The sequence below is a fragment of the Puntigrus tetrazona genome, chromosome 7 (assembly GCF_018831695.1).
Source record: "Puntigrus tetrazona isolate hp1 chromosome 7, ASM1883169v1, whole genome shotgun sequence".
Classification (NCBI taxonomy): domain Eukaryota; kingdom Metazoa; phylum Chordata; class Actinopteri; order Cypriniformes; family Cyprinidae; genus Puntigrus; species Puntigrus tetrazona.
In genome coordinates, this window is record NC_056705.1 from 23,324,550 (window position 1) to 23,344,213 (window position 19,664).

Consider the following 19,664-nt stretch of genomic DNA (forward strand, 5'->3'; position numbering starts at 1 on the left):
ATAAAAGCAGGTCATTTGTAACTCTAATGAGAGCAGTCCTAGTACTATGGCACAGTCTAAATCCTGTAGATATATCCTAATGACAATGATGAATTAATAATAGCCAAAAGAGGATCTATGACTTCTGGAAGCAGCTCTTTTAATAGCTTAGATGAAATAGGGTCTAACATGCATGTTGTTGATTTAGATGATTTAACAAGTTTGTACAATTCTTGCTCTTCTATAATAGAGAATGAGTGGATTTTTTCCTCAGGGGATGGTTACAATTTTGTAATTGTATCGATCTTGGAAGTAAAGTTTATAAAGCCATTACTGCTGTGATCTTGGGGAATGTCAGCACACGTTGATTCTTTATTTTTTGTTATCTAAAGTGCTGGAAAAAGAGAGAGTACATAGTTTCTGTTACATCATCGTTTTTTCCTGCAGTATTGGATGCTCTGAGGACTTGAGATAAATCAGGAAGATTACTTACAAAGTGGTGCTTTGTGATGGTTCTACCATACTCTTTCAAAACAACGCAGAATTGGCTTCAGAGAAGGTTCAATATAGTCAGATCGTTCAGCCTTGTGAGTGTCCATTCGGCCGGTCTGGTTTTGTCTGTTAAATACTCTGGGCAGGCAAAGCAGAGAAAGGGAAAGTAACCTTTCCCCATATGAAGACATGAAGGAAGATTCCAGATTGGGCCATCTGAGCTTTCATTTTCTCAAAGGCCAAGCAGGATACCCAGGGCTCGGTTTGCACTTAGCACCATTTCTAGCAGCTAGGGGACCATAGGCAGGCTAGGGAACTCATGATAATGTTAAAAACCTCATAAAGTCACATTTTCATGCCATGGGACCTTTTGAGAAGTACTGCTAATATTGCTTACTCGCCTAGATTGAAAATTTCTTTAGAGCCCATTTTAACAGCATGTCATTCAGTCAAGCAATTTAGGTTGATTGCCAGGTGTGTTTGCTCCTCCTTTTCCTTCATGAAGAAATACAGATGATGAGATTTATCACCAAATGTCAAGCAATGTGTGAGCACAGCAGAACGTTATTAGACTGCCAGGTACATACAAAGACCATTCATGCGGTTCACATGACTATTTAGCAATGTTTCAGCAAAATAAGTCACAGCTTTACAGGTTAGCAACGCAGGGGGGGCTAGTATCCACACTAGAGATGAGCTGTTATGCAGAAAAGTGGCTGAAGATCAGTGAAGGATCACAATGACGCACAAGGTGACCAGGAAATGATGAGCCTCTCAATGAGCCTCTCCTCTTGTTAGATGTTTTAATGTTTCAAAATGTTTTGTACTGCTCATGTAGTCTCTGACAATGGATTGATGAAATCAGATACCTATAAATAAAAAATAGCCTCACGCTGATTAGCATAATGATGAATCTAGTGTTCAGTGAAGCATTCCTAATCCAACCTATGTGCTGCATTTCCCAAACGTCATTAATAAATTGCTGTTAGTAGCAGCTTTTCCAGGCTAACTGCAAGTTGTTACTAAATGTGAGTTGAGATATTTCTTTTATCATTCTGATTTTAAAGCAACTGTATAATCTTATGCTAAACCGATGAACTGATTGATAACGCAGGCAATATTTTCCACTTTTCTCACTCTCTCCATGTTCCCGGGTTAAAAAATTACGTACCTTTTCATCCCTGTTTAACAAATGTGTCTTTCCTGTGACTCACACAGAAAAAATGACACAGTAGATCATGTGCATCTTATGTAGCTGTTTTGGACAGCAAATATTGCAGCTGTCTACTGGTTTTCTCTCAGATTTTCGAAATAAAGAAATATTATGTTGCGTTTGAGCCAAAGGCTTACATTATCCTCGGCCCAAATAGTCCAATTAACTTTTGTCTTGTTGGTTTATTATAATATCTAATTAAGCTACTTTTTTAACTAAGGCTAGCCAGTATTCATTACAATGTCATTAAAAATTGAAATAACCAATCATTATCTTTCTTTGCACAGCTCTTAAGGAGTCAGATCAATTAAAGTGGCAATTTAGCAATGCCCACAGAGTGTCTGGTACAGGCACGTATATTTTTTTCTGTTTAATATTCATGATATAATTATTGATATAATTAAGGGAACATATTTAATTGGATTAGTTCTCTTTTTAGTTCTCTCAGAGCTAAAATCCTGTGAGATTAAGAAACAATTACAAACACTTTTGGAAAATTATTTTATCTGCTAGTTTTCTGTATTCCTTGAGGACAGAAGGATAATGGGATTTCTCCATTACATTTACCTGTGCTATTTTTAGAGGAGCATATAAGGAAGCATAGGACCGGAATGGTTTTAATTTCTATGCTCTGTAAACAAACAGGTGTGTATAGCAGATAAGAACGGTACAATAAATTGTACAAAATCATATTTGTTGCTCTATTTAGGAAAACTGTCATTGCCTGTAGCCACTTTCGACAAGTCATTTATCAAAAAAATAATGGAATAGCATAACGAATTTAGTTCGTGTCCAAAACTATATAAATTATATAGGCTAGTAGATGACTGACAGGTTTGATTGACTGATTAAAGAAATAAAAATGAACCTTGTAAGCCTTTGTGCAAAACATGGAAATCAGCAATTCAGTTGTGTCAACATTTACTGTTGTTTTTTAAAGAGTTGAATATAATTGCTATTCTTGTGTTCAAAAGAGATTTGCATTGCAAAAGGGAAATTAATTATTGCACAAACAACCAAATAAATTATGCAGACTCTAAATTATGATGGACATTGAGGAGAACACTGTGATAAAAGTTCTTTCAGCTGTTTGTTCTACTTAGAAACGTAGAAAGTCCTCTGTGTTTCACCGATGTCCTACAGAGGATTCTTCAACAGATTTACTGATGTTTCATAAACCCCTGATTTCTGTTAAATGGGCTGATGTGTTAAACTGCATTTGGATACAACTACAAACATTAATGCATAAATTGGCAAGAATACAAGCAATAACACTAATTGTAACATTCTCATTTACTTGCATTAAAAATACAAGTGCTTTAGCGGTGTAAAATCAAAACTGCTCTCAATAAAATCCCAATAGAAACATCTTTTGGTATCAAATAACTGTTATTATTATTTTTATACAAAAGTCAAACACCAAAAAGTGTAATTCACTTTTCAATTATGAATACACGCTTATATTTAAGTGTTTTTTCTCTTTGTTATTTAAAGAGATTTTCATTTTAAGCAGAAGACATTGTCTGCAGTATGTAACAATCAAAGTCAGCATTGTGTGACTGAAGCGCTACGACACATTTTATCACCTATAAAAAGAAATATGTCGCATACAGTTCAACAAGACATCCGCTCTGCACTGGAGATGCTTTCAGTGAAGAAGCTATCCTCTGAATCATTTCTACATTTAATCTCTACTTCATCCTTACCCTTTTCAGATCAAGGTTAACACCGGTGTCGTAATGGTTAATGTTTACAATAAAAAAATTGTGAGAAAAAAATATACACGTGTGAGTCATTTGCTAGTCAAAAGTTTGATGAAATTCTGTTAAACGTGTATTTTATGCGTGCTTGCATGTTTGTTCGTTTTAGGTCTGGTAGTGCAAACCTATAAAAGTTGTTGTGTTTTCAGACAAATTCCTTTTTGGAGGGAATTTTCTTGTTCATCGACATTTTAAAACAGATATGCAATAAGGTAAAATGAGCTGTATAAGGCACGCAACTGTGTTTAGAAGTAGGTTTGTTTGACCTTGTGTGACATCCTAAAACCTTTCAATGAGTAATACATTCAAGTGAACATACTGCCCTCTTTTGGGTGATCTTGAACTGTACAACGGCTCTGTACTACAGATGACATCCACGGGTCTAAACGCAACCCATTTAGTCACATACTCTTCAAAATGATGATTCCTTATTGCTTATATGACTCTTTAACATATCAATAAAATTTTATTTATTGTACAACAGCCGTTAAAGACATTAAAATATTCTGATTATAGACTTTGTCTATTTAAAACAGTTCTTCTGTATCATTTTAACTTGCACAAATATGTTGTTGCTTAGTTTTACATGGTTATTTATGCTTAGTACACAACCAAATATCACAAAAAAATTTGTTATGGTAAGCAAAATCTTTTGATGGCACACATAAGTTAAAATAGCTTTCGTTTTATTTTATTGCAAATTGTATTTATAAAAGTGAAAAAGCATCCATGCAATCATGAAGTTTTTTCAATCAAAAAGCATCTTTGACTTTCGTAAAAAGTGTATTTGTGTAAAAATGTGTGATTAAGACAAAAACTGTTCTATATCAACCTACATTTAAAAAAAAAAGTTTACATTGTATAAAAGTGTAAAATAAATTTACATTGTACCCAAAAAGCTTCCGCAGGATTTAATGATGATGAAAATAATTTATATACAGGATAAATACATGCTACTAATTTATATTAAATTCAAATACTTCACTGTTTTCATAAACAGTACAAATTAGTGAAACCAGCACAGAAAAACCCTGATAATCCAACTCTTTTTTAAAAAAAGGGGGGCAAGCAGTGAATTTCTTGCTGATGAACCCTTAATGTATAAATAATAAATACGATACAAAAAGCATTAAAGGCATTAAAAATGGCAAGATCTCATTATTTTTCATCCCTTTTAGAAGAAAACAAACACAACCCCTGGTATTTATTCATTACAGTAACTAAATTAACAAAAAATAAAGCATCAGCAGGTGCTAATATGCCCCAAGAGTATAGCTGCAATGAGTTCATGAATTTCTTTACTTCTAAGATTGATACCATCAGAGATAAAATTGTAACTATGCAGCCGTCAACTACAGTTTCACATCAGATAATGAGCTTTAGATCCGATGAGGAAAATTACACTCTTTCTCTATTATAGGAGAAGAAGACTTGTACAAACTTGTTAAATCATCTAAACCAGCAACATGTATGTTAGACCCTATTCCATCTAAACTATTAAAAGATCTGCTTCCAGAAGTCATAGATCCTATTTTGAACATTATTAATTCATCATTGTCATTAGGATATGTTCCCAAAACCTTCAAACTGGCTGTAGTTAAGCCTCTTATTAAGAAACCACATCTTGATCCCAAAGACTTAGTAAATTACAGACCAATCTCTAATCTCCTTTTCTGTCAAAGATACTAGAAAAGGTAGTATCCTCACAACTGTATTCCTTTTTAGAAAAAAATGGTGTCTGTGAGGATTTCCAATCAGGTTTTAGACCATACCATATTACTGAAACTGCTCTCATTAGAGTTACTAATGACCTGCTTTTATCATCTGATCGTGGTTTTATCTCATTATTAGTGCTATTATATCTTAGCGCAGCATTCAATACTATCCATCACAACATTCTCTTGGATAGACTAGAAAACTATGTTGGCATTAGAGGAAGCGCCTTAGCATGGTTTACATCATATCTATCTGACCGCTATCAGTTTGTAGCATTAAATGAGGAGGTATCATATCAATCACAAGTGAAATATGGAGTTCCTCAAGGCTCAGTGCTAGGACCGTTACTTTTCAACCTGTACATGTTACCTCTGGGAGATATTATCAGGAGTCATGGTGTTAGCTTTCACTGCTATGCTGATGATACTCAGCTCTATATTTCAGCGCAGCCTGGTGATACACACCAAATTGAGAATCTAACAGAATGCATAGTCGATATAAAAAGCTGGATGATGAGTAACTTCCTAATGCTAAATTCTGAAAAAACAGAGGTGCTAATTGGACCTAAAAACCCCACATATAATAATCTAGAACACAGCCTATCACTTGATGGCTGCTCTGTTAATTCTTCATCATCAGTTAGGAACCTAGGTGTGCTGTTTGACCCATAATCTTTCCTTTGAAAATCATGTTTCTAGCATCTGTAAAACTGCGTTTTTCCATCTTAAAAATATATCTAAATTACGACCTATGCTTTCAACCTCTAATGCAGAAATATTAATTCATGCGTTTATGACCTCAAGGTTAGATTATTGTAATGCTTTATTGGGTGGTTGTTCTGCACGCTTAATAAACAAACTTCAGCTGGTCCAAAACGCAGCAGCCAGAGTCCTTACTAGAACTAGGAAGTATGATCATATTAGCCCGGTTCTGTCAACACTGCACTGGCTCCCTATCAAACATCGGATAGATTTTAAAATCTTATTAATTACCTATAAAGCCCTGAATGGTTTAGCTCCTCAATACTTGAGCGAGCTCTTATCACATTATAGTCCTGCACGTCCGCTGCGTTCTCAAAACTCTGGCCATTTGATAATACCTAGAATATCAAAATCAACTGCGGGCGGCAGATCCTTTTCCTATCTAGCACCTAAACTCTGGAACAATCTCCCTAACTCTGTTCGGGAAGCAGACACACTCTGCCAGTTTAAATCTAGATTAAAGACACATCTTTTTAACATAGCCTTCACATAACACACCAACACACTTTTTATTATTCAAATCCGTTAAAGGATTTTTAGGCTGCATTACTTAGATTTGCTGGAACCGGGAACACTACTCCTAAAATACGATGTACTTGTGACATCGTAAAAAGAATGGCATCTACGCTAATATTAGTCCTGTCTCTTTCTCAGTCTGTTTTCAGTTTGTATCCAGACTAGATGGTGGAGCAGTACACAGAGATTATGTTCATCAGAAACCAGAACACCTAGATGCGCCCCGTGGACCAATCACCAGATCCTGATGCACACACACATACACACACACACTAAGTCATTTACACTATCTGACACAGTTGCGTTTAAAATTGAACTGGAAGTTAAGTGCTGGGCGTCCGGTCAGAGGAGAACTGACCCCAACTGAGTCTGGTTTCTCCCAAGGTTTTTTTTTTCACCATTCTGTATGCATGGGGTTTTGTTTCCTTGCCACTGTCGCCTCTGGCTTACTTGGTTGGGGACACTTAACTTCTAGTGATTTAACGTTGAATTGATTACAGAGACCGTCTCTGCATTTAATAAGAAATTGGTCACTCTCCTCATTATACATCCCTGTCACTGTACTCTTCTACCTTATACTGTACAGTGCTTTGATGCAACCTGTGTTGTTAAAAGCGCTATATAAATAAAAATGATTGATTGATTGATTGATTGATACATGATGCAAGAATGTATGTGAATATACAAGACACAAACAAGAATTAAAATCATCAGTAATATGCATATTACCCAATAAGGTCTTACAGCCAAGAGGGTAGTACGGAGTACACAGTACTGTGAACAGCATGTTAAAACCTATACTGTATAATACAAATTTTAAGAGAAGAATTTCTTTATTTATGGTGCACTCTCTTGTGTGTAAGCAGGCTTCTCTTGTCTTTGAAGGTCTTCCTACAGTGGCCTCTCTCCTGCGTGAGTGTGCTCGAGCACTCTGAGCTGGGACGTGTGTTTGAAGCCCATGCCGCAGACGGAGCAGGGATAAGGCTTCTCTCCCGTATGGACTCTCAAATGCATTCTGAGCTCTCCGGAAGCTCTTCCCACACTCGGAGGAAAGATTAGGCCGCGCTTCACTGTGAGTGTTCACGTGCATTTTCAGGTCAAATGACCGCAGGAAGCCCTCTCCACATTCAGTGCAGGAGTGCGGTCTCTCCTCCGAGTGTCCACGCCGATGACTCCTCAGCAAATACAAAATGCGCAAAGGCCTTTCCGCACTCTGTACAGCGATGGTGCTTCTTGCCTTTGTGGCGCTGATGGGGCTGTTTAAGTTGACAGAAAGCGCTGAAAGCTTCGCTGCACACGCCACATGGAAACACTTTCTCTTCTGATTGAGGGGGCTGGTGCTCTTTTAGTGCTCTGGGTGAACGTCTTGTCGCATGCGGTGCATCGAAAGGTTTTTCTTCTGAAACTGGCATGTCCCTTGAAGCGCATCTCGCAGACAGAGCACACGTAAGGCCTCTCTCCTGAATGGACACGTCTGTGAACTTTAACTCTTTGCACTTCACCAGCGTGGGTTCGAAGGTGAACTCGTAACGCTCCGGATGTAGTAAAGGCCTTCCGGCACTGTGGGCACAAGTATGGCTTTTCTCCCGTGTGAAACCTTTGGTGAATTCGAAGATCCATAAGTTGCTGGAAACGCTTGTTGCACTCTGGGCAGTGATGGCGTTTATCATTTCTGTGAAGTCTGCGGTGATTAGAAAAGGACCCTGATTGAGCAAAGCTCTTTCCGCATTCAGAGCAGTGGTAGGGTTTTTCTCCTGAGTGAACTCGCAGGTGTGCTTTTAGTTCAGAGGACGTAACGAACGTCTTGCTGCATTCAGGACAAGCATGAGGCCTCTCTCCTGAATGAACTAGTTTATGTCTTTTGAAGTGAACTGACGTTTTGAAGCTTTGCCCGCATTTATAGCAATAGTGATTTGATTTTTTGGAGCAAGCTCCTGTTTTCATGCTCCTTTGACTTTCACCGGTTTCTAAAAAGAAAAAAAGCAAAGACAACGGACGTTAGGAATGTAGCAGGTGTACTCTGAACTGTACAGCATTTTACAAGTGATTTTAAAATAGAATTGCACTTGACAACAAATCGCTTAAAATAAAGCAGCCCACTGCATTTTAAAATACACAAGCATTAAGCATCACAAGCATAAGATTGGTTAAAAAGAAAGTCTCGTCAGTTGCAGCTATTTCATAATTGAGTAATTACTACTTCTAAAATTGTATTTCTAGTGTTTCTAAATATGTATGTACATGTATAAATAAATGTGTATATGTAAATGTTTCTGTATATGTACAAATACTGTATGTTTATACTTGTATAAGTACATATATGTATGTGGGTATTTATAAGGTTATATATTTTAATTTCTCTGATTTATTTTATTTATTTATCCTTTCTGAGTTTTGATCAGCTGGCATACATAGGAGAGGGTGGTTTGTTATGTAAAATATAAAACCTTTAAATTAAATTACATTACTGTGTGTCCAATGAAACAATGTAAATTTGTTTTAATCTTTCATATGATAATACGGATCCTAAAGCAAAACCAGTTGAGAACCACTGAACTAAGTTTGTTTATTTATCTATCGCTATCAATATACAGAATAGATCAAAAGTCAGTGATTTTTTCATGCTGTCATGTAACACCTGCGCTGTGCTTAACTTACTAAGCTGATCCACTGCACAGATTTTTTTGTGGCTAGTTGGGAAACCAAACTAAACGTGATCTAAATCATCAAGGTGTCAGTATGTGAGAACAGATTTTTTTGTTTGCAGTGTTACCTTTTTTGGGGACCCCAGGCTCCTCCCTATCTCTGAGAGCAGCTCAAAGCCGCAAAACACTCTGAAAAGCATCAGTTTCTAAAAGTAAGCTTACATTTTACTAGCAGTGCATTTATTGGCTCAGAAAGCAGTGAGGACCTATCACTGGTGAAGCTGTTAGTACAGTAGCATGACATTCACTGTGTAGTTGACTACTAACTACACATTAAAACCAAAAGTGAACACACAAGTACACAGAAGTCGAGTTGTCATCTTAATCCTGAAGGTGTAATTGTTTTATTATTTACTTCCTACTTCTGCGTTATAGTTTGTTACCGTTGACCTTTCCTGTTAAGGTAACGATGCGACTGAGATGCAGGACGTTTCAGCCAGGATTCCACTTAAAAAGTATTTTTTTTTGTAATTAAATAAATGTTTTATACAAACAGTTAAATGCTGGTATTTTCTATCCGTCCAATGCAACACGACGGTGTCTTGTATTGTCACTTCTGGACCTCAACATTTACATATGCAAAACTTGTAGCTCCTGTTCTTGCTCATATTTACTCGAGTAGCTGTGTGCACATATCTATGTAACGTTACCAGCGTTACCTCAGTCTAGCTAAATTTACGTTACAAAAACGGTACCAAATATTTTATCTTATAGTAATCCAGAAAAAAAATGTCTCAAAACCAAAAGGGTGACCAGAACACACTTGATTGAGCGATGTCTCTAAAATCGTTTCCCTGTCTCAACCTGGTGGAGGCAGTACACTTAAATAAGAAAGCGGGATGTTCTTGCACCAGAGAAGAAGATGCGTCTTTGAAATCCTCTGTGATTCTTACAAAACTGGAAAGGCAGTTGAAGTTACTCCTGCTGGCTTGAGATATAAGGCCTGCAGGGGGCGTGTCATGACTCAAATATTAGTCTTTCTGGAACCAAACTAACATTTTCCAAACAAATAAATTAAAATATTTCATAAGTAAAAACGTGTTGCAATGGTGATAAGCTTAAACAACGCGTTCATAAAAACGTATGAAGTGTTCGTTAGTTAACGGCCGTTGTGGATCACGTGATCTGCGTGGGCCAGTGGAAGGCAGGCGCGAGCCGCTCCAGGTTTCGTTTTGTTTCTGTGTTCCTGCAGAGTCCTCAATGTGGATCACTACATGGCGGTAACGCGGAACACTGCGGTAATGATGATTACCTAACACGTTTACTTCAGTATAGAAATGTTTTTTTTAATTTATCCCTGCTTATAATTAACTCTGGGTGAATTTAGTCGAAATAGACCTCTCGCTGTTTCTGTTTATCTCGAGTCGTGCATACACGAGGCCTGTATGAAAGCTCGCTAGCTGCTGTTCATTGCTAACCAGGCTAGCACATTGCTCTCCTTTTCAGTCGTGAATTTTTTTTCTGGGTTATTGGGGATTTACCGTCTATTACGAAACGGCTACACATCGTTTGAGACGAATATAGATAGCAAGGCCCTGAATCCTGCGCCTCTATCTTAAATTAGTGCGTTTAACAGCTGTAATTCAGCTAGCATGTTTGCTGATGTAATGTACCAGAGCAAGCGCGCCACTGCCGCGTCTTTAACCTCTTTGTTGGTACGTACGTTTAGCTATCTGGGGGTGCAAAAAGCCTCCATTCACTTTAACGACGAGTTTATGTTTATGCTAAGCCGAGAAAGGCAGAAAAGCCAAAACGCAAATGGAGGTACCTATGAATTGTCCAGTTGTGCGGTGTTTCTTGAACGTTTTTGAAGTTAAACACCTTTTTCGGTGTGAATACTGTGGGTTTGTGAAACGGGTCTTTGTTTCATTCTGAGTGGACCAGTTTGCACCTTGCAGAGAAAATAGTCTTGTGAATTAGATTGAACGCGAATAGCGATAGTGTGCAGTAATTTAGCACCATGCTGCTGTCAGGAAAGACAATGTAGGCAGGATAATAACTAGCAGTTGCTTAAAGACATAGCATACCTAGAATCTTATCATTATTTTATTTATTAAATGCTTTTATAAATGTATATGATTGGCTTTCTCCTGGAAAACACAAAAGGGGGATGAATTGGGTAAATGTAATTGGGGACTGAGGCTGTTAATAGGCCTTACCCTTTTGTCTTACACGGAAGAAAGTCAATCCAGCTTCTTCTTATTGCACTTTGACAATGATTTTTAATCATGCTGTGTGCATTTCCATGAACCACAGATCATTGTAAAATTGTGAGTGCTTTGCCAGCAAGTCTCTACGACTTCACAATCCTGGTTGGCGAATACGGTTCGCCTCATAGGTAAGCTGCGTTTAAATTACAATACATTTGCTGAACATATTTATATATTTCTGTCTGTACCTATTTCGGGGCACACTATAGAGTAAGTTTATAAATTCAGATGTGCGAATGGATGCTGAGTAGATGAAAACCTGTTCTGGAAATACTTGAATATGTGTTGTTTTTTTCGTTCCATGTCCGTTGTGTTACTTTCTCAGTGAGGCAAAGGTCTGATGATGGAGAATGGACAAGGCACAGGTGCAAAGCTTGTATTACCGCCTCTTACTCCGGAGCAACAGGAGGCGCTACAGAAGGTAATAAGAGATCTTTATTGTTTTGCACTGTATCTTTGTTCGAGACGTGAGAAGGGAGGGAATGGGATAGTACAGGTCACCGGCTGAACTCCGACCTGCGTCACCTGCTCCAGTGTGTCAAGAGAGACTGTGCTACTGCTGTGCAACAGCTCCATCTTAAAATAGATTCCTAATTAGTCAATGCCACAGGATGCTTCTCCACAAGTCCGATTGGAGCATTTTTTTATTTTGTAGGCTTGTGTGCATGAATGTTTTTTTTTTTTTTTGTAGACTCACTTTTTAATCAAACTTGATCAGCAGCTGTCTCTGATAGACTGTTATGTGGGGAGTTATATCAAAACCACGATTATGATAAATTTAAAGCTAAAAACTGACAGTCTAATATGCACTGAGATATGTAGCACATGAGAGTTGGGTGAATATTGCCCTTTATTGATATAAATTAAATGACCTGTCCTTTTTTCCTTTTTTTTTAGGCTAAGAAGTATGCCATGGAACAGAGCATCAAGAGTGTTTTAGTGAAACAGACCATCGCCCACCAGCAGCAGCAGCTCACAAACTTACAGGTGAGCTTATGTTGTAATCTGATTATGCAGATTGATTTAAATGTTAAATATAAATGTTGTCGTCTTATTTGAGAGAATTGAAACATTTGATTGTCAAACCAATAGTGTAACTGAAACCATTAGCGTCACCTCCTGGTGCAGGATTTATAATGCTGAATTGACTGAAGCAAGTCTGCAAAAAGGAAGTAATCTTTCAGACTTGCATATTATTCCTCTTAACATTAACATTATACATTAGGGATTCATGAAAATCCAGGAAAATTGTAAATGAACAGTTTGTATAAACAATGTGATATCTGTAAGGGCAAATCCTTGCGAGTCTTTAATTTTATTTTTTACACTTTTTTTTTTCAAATGTTTTTACACTTGGGTGTCTGTTTAATTTCTTTCGCACATCACAAGTCTTGTGAATGCTTTCTTTATTTTGTCAGATTAGCTGCAAGATTAGACTGAAACTCTCCACTGGAATAACTCCTCGTGCATTTGTTTGCCCTCCCTCTCTGCCAGTTTGGTTGAGGTCTGCAGCGTGTTTCTGTTTGATCAAAATCAAACAAAATCTAGAAATTGGACCCAGTATGTACTGCTCTACCCAAGCAGACATTATAATGACTGAGGAGTCTACAGCAGTTATCCAAAGGAAACATGCACACCCTATGCTCAGTTTATTTCTTGACTTTGGGAACAGATGGAAAATCTGATCAGCCTACTCATTGCCTTTGTCGAACGTATTGCCTATTAGTATCTCTGTTGCTTTAATTGTCAAATGTTTCAGGTCTTCAGTCAAATTCAGTGGTGTTTTAACGAGGTGGGCAGAGTTTAAAGTTGAATTCGGAGGCATTGACCGGTCAGAGAGACTGTCTGGAATACTATGTCTGTCTGCAAAGGATAAAAGAGATATCTAACCTTTTTCAGCACTTTTCCATCTTTACTGTGTTTCAGATGGCAGCAGTGACAATGGGCTTTGGAGATCCTCTCTCATCTTTACAATCGGTCAATAGATTAACTATTATTTACCTTCTGTACGCGTTTTGGCATAATGACTGTTAGCCTTCTTTACCCGGCATTGGCCTGATACACTAGACATTTGCAGCAGCATATTTAAAAAGCAGACATGGCTTTGTTGTGAATGGAATGTTTGTTTTTGGTCACCCATTTCATTAAGCAGGTTGCAAGATGACACGACATGAACTACCTCCATGATCTGACTGTACTGTTTCAATGTTAATGAATGCCATGGGAGCAGTTTTAAATCACAGGAACAGGAAAGACGAATTGTAATACGATATAATATCGCACATGACATTTCTTCATTTACTTACAGTCCATTCCATATTTGCCATTCTGAATCACTGCATGGCCACCCGTGTGTGCGCCTTCATGTCACTGCTCATTGATCAAAGTTTATTTTTCTATCTGAAGCTCCATTTGTCTTAAGAAGTCTTGTGGGAATTGTGTGTTGTGAATGGTGTGGATGCTCCATTTCTCCTTTGTGAATATGCTGTGGCGTATAAATGTCACCTTTGTCTGCTGTGAAAGAGGGCTAGCGGTCACTACGACAATCCAAATTGAATCTGCCTAAACTTTGAGCCTTGTGTGTAATCGTATACTTTCGTCATGTGGCTGACATGCAATCCAAAACTTGAATTACATATATAATGATTAAACAATGATAAATGTGTTGTTTGGTTGGACTAAAAGTGTAAAACGGATAGATTTGTGCTGATTCTCCCTCAACAGTGATCTGATATGTAAGTCCAAAAGCTCACCTCATGAAAAGAGAACTGATTTCACCTCCGCTCATTATCCAGGGTATTTAGGGGTTACTTCCACATGTTAAGTATTTAGGCTATCAGTATTCTCGGACAGAATTTAGGTCAGTTAAAAATCTACATGTTTTAGTCTGCAAGCACTCACACTAATTTAGGAACGTGCAAGCAGCACTCTCGAAATGGTAAGAAGGGGCTGTGCCACATGTTCCTAATTCACGTTGCTGTGCTTGTCGTTAATGGTAAGTGATGCAAGTAATGAGTAAGCATAGAGGACCAAATGAAGTGGGAACTAGTACTAAAACAAGCTTAAAAAAAGTTTAATCCCTTTCTATATTTGATTTCATTGTCTTTGGTGCTTTGTTTTTCCACGTCTTTTATTGTTCGGTAGCTAAAACTCTCTATTGTTGTCTCTTCCTTTCATGACCACTAGGTGGCAGCACAGAGGCAGCGAGCTCTGGCCATCATGTGCCGTGTGTATGTGGGCTCCATTTATTACGAGCTGGGGGAAGATACCATCCGACAAGCCTTCGCCCCCTTTGGTCCCATTAAGAGCATTGATATGTCTTGGGACTCTGTTACCATGAAACACAAGGTATGCTATGACCCTTGTCTGAGTGAAGGGGGAAGAGGGGAGTCAGACAACTTCAGTTTGAGACTGTTTAATTTTGCCCACAACGTTAAAAACTCAAGTAAATGCACAGCTATTTGCATCAAAAGCACATGAGGCTTATTCTGTAACATTTCGATAAGCCTTTTGACAGGTTGTTTCAAGAGCTGTAAAACTCATGCACTCAAGTGAATGAATTGCATTTGTGCCGAACTGTTATTACAATAACAAACGCTCAGTAAATGTACGCAATCTCACGGTCTAAAGCATCTGTCATAGCATGTTTTTGTGAGTAATTAAGCAGTCTCGAGATTAATTGAATAGACACTAACACATCATTGATGTACTGTAGTCTTTATAGTCAACACAATATAGATTTTAAGATTAAGAAATTACCCAGTTTTCATCAGTTAAAATTAACATTGACTCTATGATGTGCAACACAAAATCCACAAAATGGGATTTTATGACACTTTGAAATACGTTTATAATCATTTATTAAACAAGGCTGTACTTCTCATTTTTTTGTCTGGAAGCAAAAACATGCAGGTTTTGTGTCTTTTACAGCAACAACAAACAAAACCTCTGTTTGTTTTTGAGTATTATCTCTTTTGCGCTCATATGACATTGCAGGTCTTAGACGTCTTAAAGCTTATTCTTTTAATGTTTAAACTTTAAAAGCCTTTAAACTTCTGGTCTATGTTTGTTTTTGAGAGCACAAGTACAATTTGTAGATAAGGTAAAAAGCGGAATAGGGTCCTTTTATAAATAATACATTTGCAACCAGAAGTGATTGTTTTTGTTGTACATTTGTTTAATAAATAATTTGAACTAGGCTTTATTTTAAAATTGAATTTTTTTTATTATTTTTTTTTTTAAATTCCAAATATAACACCTATCTGATATGATTGGTTCTGATTATGCTAATATTTGCTTAAGGAACAATTCTTTTCTTATTTGTTCTTAATGGATGATATCTCGTAGGAAGTATGTAAACCTTGTACATATCAAAAACTCTCTCAGGGATTTGCCTTTGTGGAGTATGAGGTTCCTGAAGCAGCTCAACTGGCCTTGGAGCAGATGAACTCCGTTATGCTGGGTGGAAGGAACATTAAGGTGGGCTTCAAACAGGACAATAAGTCTTAAACTTTTTTTTTAACAGCTTTCCGACAGTGAGTCCTTTTTTCTATGTTGTTGCTTTTGTGCATGACTCAGAGAACCTATAAACAGATTATATGTAGCTCTGCCAGTACCTGTGCTGTGTGTGTGTTACTTGCGTAAATGCTCTTGTTTTTATGTGCATATCTTTCCTCTAACCTGAAAGTGAGTGTATGCAATGCCATGCCATGCTTCCACACTGTCAAACTGTTTGTTTTCGGAGCTCCATTTCTCTAGGAGCTGCAAAGGGAGCGTTTGTTTGATACGGGCTCTTCTCTGTCCGGGATGAGCTGATGATGGGCTGCGCCTGGCTGGTGTTTGCTTGGCCGCCCCAACTGCAGCACAGATACCACAAACTCAAAAAAAACAGTTTTGTTTTCTTTGGGGTTTTGTTTTGTTTTTGACACACATTACATTCATGAATCAACTTATTTTGCGCCTTTTAACACGTCCGTGCACTCTCACAGTTGCAAGAGACCATATGTAGGCAAGAAATTAGCTAATGTTAAAGTGCTATCCTCAGTTGTTTTTTTTTTCTTTATTTATTTTGTCAAGTTTTTAAAGTATGTTCTGAGACCCAAGAATCTCAAATATCTATATGTATGCGCATGCTGTATAGCTAGTTTGAATAAAAGGTCTTTTGAAAACTTTTTTTGATGAAAGGCTAAGCTACATTTTTTTTTCTCTCTCTTCACTGTACTTGAGTCTTTTTTCAGACTGGTACAGGTTATTTTATTTTTTTATTTCAACCACTTTTTGCATTGACATACGCAAGCACACACTCATTTATACACTTTCACTTAGTGGCCCCTGTGCTGGTATGTGTACTGTAGGTGGGGCGTGCCAAGTAACATTGGACAGGCGCAGCCCATCATCGACCAACTGGCAGAGGAGGCACGTGCCTACAACCGAATTTATGTAGCCTGTATCCACTTCTGATCTATCTGACGCACTGACATTAAGAGCGCCTTTGAGGCCTTCGGAAAGATTAAAAGTTGTATGCTGGCACGAGAACCCACCACGGAAGCACAAGGCCTACTGGATTCATTGGTGAGCCGCCTAGAAAGCACTGTAAACCCTATGTGGAGAATGACTCACCGCAGTACGCTGTACTTTTGTGCAACTGACAATTCATTTCCAAGTGTAATGTTTATGAGGTGTCTTTCCAGATACAGATATTTTAAGCGAAGTTGTGCCATGCTTTATACTTATAGACATGACCAGTTGAAGTATGCCAGAATTATGTAATAATCAGATGTTTAGACTTGATTTCTAAAGCTTACTGAAATGCGAGGTATGAAAACTAGTCTAGATTGAGGAACCGCTTTCTCCATTTCACCATGGGTAGAATATGAAAGCCTCAGTCAGCGCTGGATGCCGTCTCATCTATGAACCTGTTTGACCTTGGGAGGTCAGTACTCTAAGAGTGGGAAGGCCAAGCATACTCCTCCCATGCCTCTGTTGACCTCTACAACCCCTGGAGGTCTGCCTCCTGCTGCAGCTGTGGCGGCTGCTGCTGCGACTGCAAAGATTACTGCCCAGGTGAGAATTAAACCTAAGGTCAGGCTGAACACTAGTTTACTATTGAAGGAAAAAGGTATATCTGAGATTTGGTGGATCTGAGAAGCTGTTGTTGATGTGCTGATTGAAATTACAGCAGTTTTATGTATATGTTGTCAAATGTCACATTGATGTGGCGATTATCATTTAACATTTGTTTTGGCTTTATTTTAATGCTGTTGCAGGAGGCTGTTGCTGGAGCGACAGTGCTGGGTTCTCTCGCTTCACCAGCACACATTCTCAGTCAGCAAATGGGACTTCCACAGGCTGTGCTGGCTGCCCAGGCTCCTGGCATCATTACAGGTCTGCAAAATCAATGGACATCTTTGAAGCTCAATGCAGTTTGAATTGAAATCCTAACCCCCTAAAGGCCTGTGCACATCAGGATGATTGTTCAGTGTGAATAACATTTTTACTTTGAACAGAATCTGTTCAGAACAACATAAACATCCTTATGCCATCAGTGTTTCTTACAGAGAGGGTTCTTTAATCTCTTTTAATGTCGTGAAATATCGTGTATTGTAAAACTGCCAACCTGTAAGATTTAAACTTCTTTGATCACTGCTGTTAAACAAAACCGCAACTTTGTAGTGTGTAAAACTCCATGGCGAATACAAAAACCTGAACAGCTGATTGAAAATATTTTTATGAGTGTGTCAGAAACTGGAAGTTGTGCCTGGCTTTATTTCTGTTTTTTAAATGTGCCATCTACTGTCGAAGTGTGAATTTCTTTTCATTTTAACCACATGCCAAAATTGGATGAAATTTTCTTACTGAGCATTTGTGTTAGTGTAGAATGCTACCATTACAGCATCTTACACAACAGACTTTAACAATCATGAAAAACCAGCAGATTGAAGCTATAACAAAATAAGTAGTTGATAGAAGTCTTCTGTGAATCATTCGTGTCTCTTCTGTAATCCATGATAGGTGTGACGCCTGCTCGCCCCACTCTCCCTGTAGTCCCCAGGTCGGTTTGGTCAACCCAGTGCTAAGCATCCCCACCAATCACAACATCTGCATCCGTGGGAACACCAACATCTACAGCACAAACACATACAGAAGTGAAGAGAGAGGAAGACAACAGACGGACTGAAGATCAGAGCGCACTCAGTCGGAAAATGGACAGGACCGTGAACTGGAGCAGCTAAGCGTCAGTGCAAGTGGAGGAAAACAACCAGTCCACGCAGTCAAAGGTCAGAGACACAAGTGTAAATCGGTTAAGTTTCTAGGAGTAGATTAAGAACAATAATAAAAATGACTTAGTTTCATGCAATATATAGTTCACCCGAAAAACAGAAATTAGTTTGTTTTGATCGCCCACACGCGTTGTCCTAAACTCGTCAGAATTCAATGTTTGTTAATAGCCATTGTCTTCTATAAGTGTCTTCCAGGTTTGGAATATCAGTTTACCCACTTTTTGTACCTCTCTTGCCCGTTATGCAGTCAACAGTTGTGGTGCTACGCAACATGGTGTAGCCCAGAGGACATTGACGATGACTTGGAGGGTGAAGTGATGGAGGAATGTGGGAGTACGGTGCCGTTAATCGGGTTATCATTTACCAGGAGCGACAGGGTGATGAGGACGATGCTGAGATAATAGTGAAGATCTTTGTGGAGTTCTCTGATGCTGATGAAATGAACAAGGCCATCCAGGCTCTCAACAACCGCTGGTTTGCAGGTCGCAAGGTTGTTGCCGGGTTGTATGATCAAGAGCGTTTTAATAACAGTGACCTCTCCGCGTAAGACTGTCCTGAAATGGCCACTGGCCCTGTCTCTTAGCACTCAAACTCACTCAGCTTTCATCACTGCTGCTTGAGATCTGGGCCTCTTTGAAACTTGTAATTATTTTTTATTGATGTTGATAGTAATAATATTATTGGAAAAATCCCAATGGTGGGATTTAGCTTAGGACAAAAAAACATGCTCCTCATACATTTACTTTGTGTCACTTACTGTGAGACTTGCATTTTTTTAACAGTCATTATTATTTGCAGGGTTTTGTTTTCTAATTTTGAAGAGAAAAAAAATGCAATTTTCCCCATTCCACCCCACTTTTTTTACAAATGGCAACTTTTTCTCCACTGACTTTGTTCAGACCCTAAACATTGTGTTGGTGACATTGGTTCTGCCTTTACAAAACAATAAATTTCTCTAATATGCAGTGTTGTCCTCAGTCTTTAATATGCATGGTTGGGTGAGGGCCCTTACCTGATGACACACACACACAC

General features: G+C 38.3%; 1 pseudogene; it reads left to right on the forward strand.

Annotated features, from left to right (window-relative positions):
* The first annotated feature begins 11,653 nt into the window (after window positions 1-11,653).
* Window positions 11,654-19,388, forward strand: LOC122349351 (annotated as a pseudogene).
* The last annotated feature ends 276 nt before the right edge of the window (window positions 19,389-19,664 follow it).